Source organism: Pteropus vampyrus, unplaced genomic scaffold, assembly GCF_000151845.1.
Source record: "Pteropus vampyrus isolate Shadow unplaced genomic scaffold, Pvam_2.0 Scaffold94, whole genome shotgun sequence".
Classification (NCBI taxonomy): Eukaryota; Metazoa; Chordata; class Mammalia; order Chiroptera; family Pteropodidae; genus Pteropus; species Pteropus vampyrus.
Genome location: NW_011888875.1, coordinates 848,526 through 857,817, shown reverse-complemented (window position 1 = coordinate 857,817; position 9,292 = coordinate 848,526).

Here is a 9,292-nt window from a genome sequence, read left to right as displayed (position 1 = left end):
ATTTATTCAATGATTCCTGCTTCTTAAAATGGCTTTCCTGTAAATCATTTTTCTTTCTCACATACCCCTGCAAGTAATCAGTGCTCTGAGATAGGTGTTGTATAAATGAATAGATGGATCCTTAGTTTTCAGATAGGAAAGTTGAATCACAGAGAAATAAAGTAACTTGACCAAAGAAATATCTAGCCAACGTCAGAGCAAAGACTCTAAGATCCAAAAATCCTGCAGCCCTATCTCCAACTGTCTAAAGGTCTTTAAAAATCTATAAATATAACCTGGCATAGGTATTACACCAAGTAGGCTTATCTGACAGAGCTTGTCCTCCCTCATAATTTACAATATGAAAAACACAAAACTTTGACTCAGATCTTTAAGAAATTTGGTATCATTTTCCAAAATTGGCTGCATTGTGCTGTCATCAGTTTCATAGATAAACATTCTATAAGCTGAGATATGACGTTAAACTTAGATTGATTGACAAGCGAAATATCAATTTGTTTTTAAACCCATAGTAAGGAAGAGTTGTTTGTTGAGAGATTGGGACACTGAGTTGAGAAATTCTTGTTCATTTCTCTCCGTTTTAGTCTATCCTCAGTACATCTCTCCTTTTGTGTGGCATTCAGCAAGGGCCTTAGCTTACGTTTTGAGATTTGAGAGTTTGAACTCTACTGTTTAACTTCTGGTATGTTCTTCAGGGATAAGACTTGCTGTATTTTGGTAGAAGAAGCAGCAGCAGTGGTTGGGAGGTTAGAAACCTCCAGCTTCAGAACAGGGACTGTTTGACCAATAAGGCTATAGCAATCCCATCAAATGTCTTCTAAATCCAGGCATTTGAATGTCACAGTGGACTAAAAAGTCCTGATCTAAATGTCTCCTTGGCTTGAGAGTTGGGATCAAGAGAGGATTCCTAAGATACAAACCTACAGAAGGGAAGTTTCTCTTGTGGGCTACTTACTACCTGGTGGATTTCAAAGTATTGGTTTGGAAAAAAGATGTAATTGTGGTGTTTCATGAGAACCATTAATCTGCAGACAGTCTAGATGAGAATCAGATCCACTCTAGTGATGGCTAGAGTTAGAAGCAGAGTATCTCAAAATGTCTAAATTGGTCAACGTTCTAGGAAAGCTGGAAGATATAAACAGTCATGTCTATGGACCTGCATGTCCCCTACTTCTCATGATGTTCTTTGGACATTTGTGGCTAGAGTGACTCACAAGAATTAGAAAGGAGGAATTGTCACCTAATATACATATACATTATAAATCCAATTTATAGACATATATAATCCTACTAGAACTGGCTACCTAAAATTGCAAAAAGCATTGAAAAGTACACTAGGCTCTGTATAAGGCATTGTTACCCTACCAGTCCTGTTCTTAACTGCTTTACTTATTTTGGAAAAGTCACTCTGTGGCTCTAGACATCAGATTCCTCTTCTGTAATTTAATAGTAAGAATAAATCCTCTTTGTGTGTATATTGTGATCATTTCTACCCTTCTCTTCTTCCACGAATCCCTATCAGACTATGAAGAGCATTTCTGAATATCTTATACTCAATTCTGCTTTTAAGATGGTTCATTCTTACTATATTTCTCTGAGAACAAAAAATGTCTACACTAAGATTAGTGGAAAATACCAAAGTATCTACCCCGACTAGGGGAAGTGCAATATCCTAAACTGGAAGTACCTTGATGTGAAAACTTCATCTATTAACCTGAGCTTTAGAAGTTAAAGATAATCACGGCCTCACCTTGTTCAGGCTAACCACAGGCTCATAGGCTTTTATCTTGAAGCAATATCGTTTCTCTTTACTCTAGAATGAACATAAGTTAAGAGTTGTTGATGATTCTTGGTATATAAATTTTCCAAAGTTTTAAACCCAAAATTGATGAGCATTATAATTTTCTTGACATTATCATTAACTTGCCCATGGAATTATTGCTATTGAGTAAAGGGTGAAATAGAGACAATTTTCTAGCTGACATATAAAAGTTATAATATACAAAAAGATGACTAATTATTCTGAGTGGACAAAGTAAGAATATTCATTAGGTCCCTTGCGAAGTATGGTTGACTCTTGATCAATGTAGGTGTTGGGGCATCAACCCCCGAACAGTCGAAAATCCACTTTGGACTCCCCCAAAACATAACTGCTAATAGCCTACAGTTCACCAGAAGTCTTACTTTTAATATAGTTGATTAACACATATTTTGTATTTTGTATGCATTATATACTGTATTCTTACATTAAAGTAAGCCACAGAAAATAAAAGGTTAAGAAAATCATAAAGAAGAGAAAATACATTTACGGTATTTATTGAAAATAATTTTGGTATAAGTGGATCCCTGTAGTTCAAACCCCTGTTTTCAAGGGTCAACTGTATATATCAGAAGGGGTCTACTGCAAGGGTTATGGAATCCTCTACCCCTTTCCGAAGGTCTCTTACATGAGGATAAACGGTCTCCATTGATGAAAGATAGATTGGCATAAAACAAAAGAGAACAATCATTCCTTTTCATTTTTCTCTCCTGCCTATGTACTTCTACTGCATATGACTTAAGTTATGTCTAGGTGACCCTATCACTGCTAAGTCTTGAATGACCCTGACTCATAGTTTGAATTTATTTCAAAGATAATGGAAAAAATATAGATTTATTTAGACCCTAAAATGACCATCATGTTGGTTATTATTTTCAGTTCTTTTTAAAATTTTTAAACTATATTTTCACTTTCTTTTTTTAGGGTAACATTTTTCACCTTGAGTGCCATTTTTATGATTGACTTCAGTGGTCTGAAATTCCAGAGATATCTGAAACTATGATGATTTTGTAGGGGTTTTCATCTTGCTGAAAACATCCCACCATTGTTTCTCTTGAGACAAATCATAGCATCCACTTGAGGATGCCCTGAACACTCAATGATGCTTGGAGAAACGCATCCCTACTTCCCAGTCTTTCAAGGTATAAGAAACAAAACTTGAGACAGAATTGGTCCACAGACTGTCAAATAGGGACAAACTTGTACGTCAGTGTCATTGGAGCCTTTCCCTTGCTTTGTGTATGGGATTATTTCTCCAGATAGTTCAAAACATCTGCTAGTGCCTAAAAACTCTCATTGATTTCTGGATTGCCAGTTTGGTTATGTAATACTTACACTGAATACACCAGGCTACTTTCCAGTTTACTTCCAGATATAATTCCAGGGCTGATGTTAATCTGTAAAAGCACATGTGATTTGGATTTTGGCAATCCTGAAGACAGTTTCCTTCTCTCCACACCATCTTGATGGTTGATGTAAGCCAATGGATCCTGAATTTTACCTCCTGCAAGCTGGCAATTCCTAACTGATTAACTTCAACTTAGGAATTGGCTTCTACCCATTGGTCTGATGAGCCAATGTCTGCTCTCCTTAAGGTCATGATCCTGGGCATACTGAGATCATTACGGTGGGAGTGGGGGTTGAGATGTTTTTTGTATGTGACAGTAGAATTTTCTGACTGCAAAAATCTTTATTTTAACATTAGGAAAAAACTGATTTTAAAAGGCAAACCTGTAAACCTACTGGCAATATAATTCTACTCAACCTATAAACAGAGGAATAGAGTAATAGTTACTTTCATAATTTATTTCAATATTAAAGGAATGACTAGTGTCATTAGTACATATGATAGGAATATGATTAATGCAGACTATAATGATATGCTTTCTTTTGGTGCTCCAAGGCAGACAAAATTAGCATTCAATGAGGTTCTTTTAGGTTGCATAATTTACATGATAACAAAAACTTCTATAAAATTCGAAACTGTTCTTTTTTTTTCTAATGGATTCTACATAATCAAAATGGGGTTTTTTTTGTTTGTTTGCTTGGGGCTTGATTTAAAATATTTTAAATATTTAAAATCAGTTTCAGTCCTGTACAATTTTCATACAGATCAAGTGTTTTAAAATATTGATGATAAAGAAAATGATTCCATCTGGGCAGGAAATTTATTACTGGAATATCATACCAGTTTGAATTGAAGCCACTGTGAGATTAATTTCTTCTCTCCTGCTAGAATATAAATGTGTTCTGACAGCTGCTTTCTGTAACTAAAATGTACTTATTTGCATTCAGTATCTTCTATTCAATGAAATCATATATATCAGAGAAATGCTGAATGGTTCAAGCAACAAAGATTGATTATAAATGCAAATGCCAATCACACATTTACTATTAATAACAAAGTATTGGTCAATGCTTGTTTTGAAATCAACACTGGTTATTTAGAGCTTTCAGAGAGACAATCATCAGAGAGAGAATATCAGAAGAAATTGTTGATGCTTAATGCTTAAAAAAAAAAAAAGAATTACACAAAGAGAAAAGACGGCCTTGATATAACACATGATTTTTAGATTTATTAGTGATTAACATGTCAGACATTCTCTTTCTAATTACATTCCTTTTCACCGTGGCTAAGAGCTGAAAAGATGAGCATTATCACAGGAATAACATGCCATGAAGGATGTGTAATAATTTAGACATTTATGTAATATGATTGGAGTCTGTATAGGTAAAGACAGCAGCTATGTTTTAGGCATCGATGATGATAAAAGAGAAGAGTTTCAAAGTAAGAAGCCAAATTTGTCACTCTTCCTTCAGGGACAAACCTATCTAATTGAGGGGCCATAGACTCAAGCAAAAGGTATGGAATCAGAATAAGTAAAAGGACTAGCTTCCCTACAGAAGCAAACAAAGACAAATAAACTCAATTAAAATTGAGATTAATTGAGAATAAAAATGATTATAAACAAAACGATACTAAGTCAAATTCTCACTTTAGGTCTCAAAAATCGTATTTTCTTATTTTTCCCTCTTGAGAAGAGTTTTACAATTAGCTGAATGTGCCTTTGGCTCGAGAGCCTTTTATTCTAAGTATATCAGTCATTGACAAAGGCATCTAAGGCAGTGCTGGAAAGAAGACCAAGTCAAGCACCCCAGGGTCCACATGTTTATATACCTCTGCTAACAGTGATCTTTGAGCCAAAAGGTAAGTTCTTGTGGGGGGCGGGAAAGGAAGGAGGAAGCAAGAAAAAAGGCAAAGAACTGAAGGAGATTCTTTCTCTATGAGCATTCAGGTTGCAAAAAGATTTAAGTTTATTTGACTGTAACAGGCTCTATTCCCTGAAAACTACTGAGAAGTTTTCAGAAAAAAAGAGAGACAATTATCTGTGGTAAATATTTACAGTGCACTTCTCTATAGAAAATCTCTAATTCTATTCCTCAAAGAGGACAGAGTAATTTTATAAACAACCAAAGGAAACACCATGAGTGGCAAATTAGAATGAAAATTAGACAAGGGGAAAAAAGAACAATATTAGGTTTTGTTGCTTGAAGTCTAGAATACTCTAGAACCTCATTGACCTGTTACAGACCAGGAGCTATCATTGTCCATGGTCAGCATTTGTCACACAAATGGTGTTTTTGAGTCATTCTTGGGAGAAAAATGGAGAAAGTATTCCGTCACTTCTTTCTTGCAGTTCTGCCAGTAGCAATGTAGAGAAAGGTATGAAATTACAGTCTAGATTGTTCAGAGGTTTTCCTTTTTAAAAGAAATTCAAATGATCTCGGGCTCTCTGTTGAGAGATTGGAGAGGAAAAAGTTAATATTTAACGCTCATTAATGGATATTTCCCTTCTTTCTTTCTCTCTCTTTTTAATTCTTAACATCTAATTTGAGGTGGATAAGTGGTCTCATGTCATATGCGGCTCACCCAAGCAAGAATAAAAACATCGAGACGACATTTGTGAAGTCCTGCTGCCTAGCTGTTGGATCTGCTCAGGGCACCGAACCCTGGGTGGAACTATTATTTGAGGTTCATATACATCCCCATGTATAATTACAAAGGCAGAAGGCAAGAGGGAGGTTCTTTAACTTCAGACTCCATAAAGAAAAGGAAAAGTGTGAAAATGCCCAGAAACCACAATAGAATGAGGAATACACAATCGACCAAATAGTTAGGAAAGTAAAGTGTGATACTCGTACAAACTCAGCCAACTACAAACGGCATGCAACTTTCTGTTAGCCAACATGTGTTGCTATAAAACCTGGGGTTTGACTCCAGCCATGTCGTCACCAAGCTGTGAATCTATCCTTGTTACTAACAGTCTTATTTCTCTAAACTTGTGTTTGTTATACTCACTGGTTTTTGATAAGGAATATCTTGATTTTTCTCAACCATACGGATCTCTTTGGAAATGCTCTTTTCGACGGCTGTGTTATATCAATCACATGGCTGTACTTCATTGTGACTTCTTATGCCTACTTACCCTTATTCCTTTGACAACTAATGGTGGATTCTCCTTTATGTGTCAAATGTGGTTCTTGGTTCCTGCCTTCGAAGAACTCAAAATTGACTGGGAGACAGACAAGTGAACAGAGTGTAGGAAGATGGGAGAGAACAGACAGATTCGTAGGTGACAGATGGAGGAGACAATGGTGACATTTTGGACTCCGTGATCCCTCTCTATTTTGCATGACTCAAAAAAAAAAAATGGATTCAATGGAGGAAAGTTTCTGGGATTAAGAGCTATTTGGGAGGTGATACATACCAATGTCATATTGTCTCTGCGGTCGATAAAATCACATTGTAGAACCAATGCCTGTTCCATCCATGCTCTGTGTCTCAAGAATTATGAATTTCAGAGTTCGATAGTTCAGGAAGGAAATGTCACCTTTTGTGTACATATTGACCATATTTATGAGGCTTAGCATTAATACTCTTAATTCCCTATTTAGAATATCATTTAAAAAATGAAAACATATTTAAATGTAAAATCACTTTTCAAGCCGTAGACAATTTTTAGGAAGGCACATTTTATATTAGGAAATATTATTAACTCTTTAGATTAGTTATTAGTATTTAATTTTCCATTCAGAATAAAACTTATCACTACAAAATGAAAGTAAACCAATCTTTTTCCTCGCAGTCTGTATTTAGATATTGCTTAATTTTTTCCTTCAAAATGCAGTAGCTAGTGTAGTGATTTTGAAAATGGTTTATAGCTAGGGGTCCTTAGACAACAAGCTCTTAACTTCTGTGGGCATCACTTTTCTTGTTTTCAGAAAGGAAGTTATTGAAAAAATAATCTCTAAAATGACCTCAAATCTTAACAAGTTTACCTTTCTAAGTTTCTTCTAACAGTAATGTCCTGTGAATGAGTTAGTAAAACGCCTGTATAAGCTGGTCCAAATTCTTCTCAAGAGCTGCAGGGTATAAATACTTTAGGGGACGTACTGGGATAAAAAAAAGATAAGATAATAAGAACAAGGAAGTGCTGCTGGTCTTTCCTGCCCCAGAAGACCAAACATTCTGAATTCTCAGCCTGCCTGATAAGAAAAAAGATAAGGGCCCCCAAACTACTGGATTCTCAAGAACTTTGGTTTTAAAAGTTGTCAAAACTTGGCAGCTTTTTAACGTTTTATGGGGAAAATGGCAGTGCCTCTGGGAGGTAATCCTGCTGCTGGCTTATAAATGGGTAAAGGGGACAGGTAGCTCTGAAAACATTTTCCATGGTGGCTTACCTATATTAAAACTGTTTGGTATTTTCCATACCTTCCATCCCTAGCCGTCGGGACTTAGCCTCAGGTTGGTTGTAGTAACTTGCTAATGGATGGTGAGTTTGCATCTTGGTGGGTGTTCTTAAGTGAATTTCTGATGAACCAAATCAGTGAGGTCTTTGGGGCTCATAGATAACATTTGAGTGATGTCTGTTTTACTTTTTAATTTAGTTGCTGTTTGGTTGAAACCTATAAAAGTCAGGGGCAGTGTTGAGGAGGAGGAGGAAGATGGTACTTGGAAAATGACCATGTACCCATAACGCTGAGAAACCCCGCAGAACAAAATTCTCTCTAACTCAATGTTTACCCAAGAACGTTTAACCACAGACATCCTTTCTCTCCACTCGAACATCAGTTAACATCCCACGAGATTCACCTTGGGAAATATCTAGCTACTTGGGAAATGTCACCTTGGGTAAGTACTAGCTACTAACCAAGTGGTCATTTTGAGGTTATCACCATTGCCGGAGTCAGTGGGTTCAGAAAGGAAATATTTTTCATTGCAGGAGGTGGCAGATCGGTGTCACCTGAGGAGTTAAGAAAGTCATTTTAGAGAGAAAACTGGATGCCTCGGAGTCAGTGCGGACCGGGGTTGGGGGAGATCACAAGCAATGAAGACCCTCCTTGCTCCGCTGGAGAATCAACAGTCGTGTTGGGGTTGGATATATTTCCTTTTTATGTTTTATTCCCTGATAATGAGAAAGTACTTAGAGACATTCAAGGCAACTGTGTACCAAGCAGAGGTGGTGCTGGGCAGCGTTTGCTTTGCTATTTGTGTGAGGAACCCTTATTCACGGAACACATTGCTGGATTTGGGTCTGGAGAAGGGCCTTAGGAAAATGTGGTTCTATAATCACTCTTCTCCTGGAACCTAACAAGGCTCATATCCCTCCTAGTGTGCTCCAGATCCCCTGTGCTAGCCCCACTGTCTTCAAGTTGTTCTTCAGATGATTCTCATTGAGCCATAAGTGGGTCCTAATTTTCTAGGGGAAAAGGTTTCATTTCTCACCTATGATTGAAAGCCAGCACCAAAGTGCAGTATATGCTACTGTCAAGTCATTATGTTGACGTTCACCTCTGAGTCCATCTCATGCCCTCTTGAATTATAGCTACCCCTTTTCCCTAGGGTGACACCAGTGTCCTCCTACCACGACAGCTGGCTTCAGTTGCACCTTTTTGATGCCGAGAGTTTCTTTGTTGGTTTTCAAGTTCGCTTTTCTCACTGAGAATAAGAGGAATGATTCCATGTGTATTCTCTGTTGGCCTGTGGTCATGATTCCTTTCACTCGTCTAGATGAAACTCAAGGCCATTCTGAGATACGGTCTTTCCAAGAGAAGGTTATAATGTTGATATTGTACAATTGGGGAGAAAATACTCATATATGAATGGGATAGAAGTAGAATAACATTTCCTCTTCATCCCAAAGTCAATTGCTTTAGTTTGTCTAGGATATCTAAACATCTATTTTCTCCTTTATCAATTTTATTTCTTCTGTTCATTAGGTCAAAAAATATCTATCGCGTTGACTCAGTTTGTCATCAATTTGTTCATTACTTATGGTATACTGAATATAATGCACTGAATATCAAAGAAAAAAACATCATCTATGTCCTTGAGAATCTTCTTCTTGTGTCCAGAAGAAATATATATAAACAATCAAAAAATAATAATAAGTAACGACACATGGAAAACAC